General features: G+C 44.1%; 1 protein-coding gene across 2 annotated transcripts in view; it reads right to left on the bottom strand.

Annotated features, from left to right (window-relative positions):
• GSR (glutathione-disulfide reductase) overlaps positions 1-1517 on the bottom strand; it is a 42831-nt gene extending 41314 nt beyond the window's left edge. For both annotated transcript variants that reach the window (XM_021713511.1, XM_008060306.2), the window contains exon 1: positions 1489-1517. The gene's annotated coding sequence lies outside the window, so the exon portion shown is untranslated. The remainder of the gene's footprint in view (positions 1-1488) is intronic.
• Between the last annotated feature and the right edge of the window lie 208 nt (positions 1518-1725).

Below are 1725 nucleotides of genomic sequence, written 5' to 3'. Positions count from 1 at the left end.
CCAGGCTGGAGTGCAGTAGCACACTTTTTAAGGCCACCACAGCCTTGACCTGCTAGGCTCAGGCAATCCTGCTGCCTCAGCCTTGCAAGTAGCTGGAATTACAGGCGTGTGCCACCACACTGGGCTAATTTTTTGAATTATTGTAGCAACCTTGCCAAGTTGCCTAAGCTAGCCTCAAATCCTCTTGCCTCTGCCTCCCAAAGTGCTGGGATTATAGGCATGAGCCACAGCACCCAGCACTAGTCTGCTTTATCACTCCTGAGTAAACCAATAAATTTGAATTTCAGGAAAAGCAAAGATGGAGACTACTTTCCACAAAGGTATCCATATATTGTACCAAAAAATGTCATTCAAACAATGTGAGAAACACAACCTCGTGGTGGCCACGAGACACCCAAAGTCACATGGTACATGGTCTCAAAATGAATAAATTTATAGGGAAATACATGTCTGTGTTTAAAACCAAAGACTACCACCAACAAAATTAAAAAGAAAAAACCATAACCAAAAAAAACTTACAGCAATCTTGACACGTCTTACCAGGAGAGAAAAACAGTGTTAGCCTCCCAGGGAAAGAAAACAATTCAGAGATACACTGGAGCAGGTGAAGACCAGATGGCTTGAGGCAAACAGCCTACACTCAGTGCGATCACCTCAGGGTTCTGGGTCGTTAACCCGGGCCAAGTGAGGGCAAGTATCCATCTGTTTTGATCATTTACTTACAGTCTTGGTCATGTGAGCATCTGGGCTGAGAGGTGGGTAGAAATGTTTTTATTTTCTGGCTGGATCTTCCCTTTTGAGAAAAAGTTATCCTGGGCAGACGCAGGGTGCTCTTCTTTCATGCTGTGACCACAGTATTTTTTTGTAGAGCCTTGTTTCTGCTAGACCATCAGAAGTTTGAGCCCACTGTGCTCCACGCCTGGTTACCGCCCCGACGCACTGGTGCCAGGAACACGGTCACTACCACATGCTGAATGTTCAGTATGAATTTCTTTTGTTAGTGTCCGGGAGCTAATATGTCTGTGGTTATCTGCCTAGCAGCTCTTCTTCCTAGCTGAAAATGCTACCCCCTTAACCCATCTCTCCGGCAGGGGTGACTTAATCCTGACCAGGAAGATGTGAAGCAATCTGTAGAGACACTGCAGGGTGAGAACATCCTGCCTGTGGTCCTGGAGCCATCTGCAGCCATGAGGTGAGGTTCCTGTCCTACACCCAGGCAAGACGGGAAGGTGGGAGAAGTCAGGCTCCCGCCAGACAGCCTCATGTGCCAAGTCAATCCCAGAAACTCCTATCTCCAGGTTTCTTAATAAGTGATACTGAAGAACACAATCAAGCAAAAACCGCCCCACTGTTGAAGCCACTTTGAGTGGGCTCTCAGTTATTTTTTTGCAGAAATCATTCGAACTGATATATTTGGAAGTATTCTTATTCTGATCATGACTCAAGTAGTAAAGGGATTGTGAAGGGAAAGAGAAATAAAAAGTCTACCTTTTTGGGTACGCATCCAACATTCACCTGGAAAAAAAAAGACATACTTTAAGAATACTAAACTTAGGTCATCAAATGTACCCTCGGTATCAAGCAGGGGGAATTACTTGAGTTCTAAGTCCCAATGAACTAAATTCTACAGTTCCTTTTTTCTAGTAGAGAGCTAGAAAAGATAAGAACATTATTTTCCTTATGTGATAAGGTAGAGAATTTTATTCATCAGCATTTTCTCAAGAA

The sequence above is a fragment of the Carlito syrichta genome, unplaced genomic scaffold (assembly GCF_000164805.1).
Source record: "Carlito syrichta isolate Samal-C Ts95f unplaced genomic scaffold, Tarsius_syrichta-2.0.1 Scaffold304591, whole genome shotgun sequence".
Classification (NCBI taxonomy): Eukaryota; Metazoa; Chordata; class Mammalia; order Primates; family Tarsiidae; genus Carlito; species Carlito syrichta.
The sequence above is the reverse complement of the archived record's forward strand: the minus strand, read 5'-3'. Positions and strand labels throughout refer to the sequence as shown.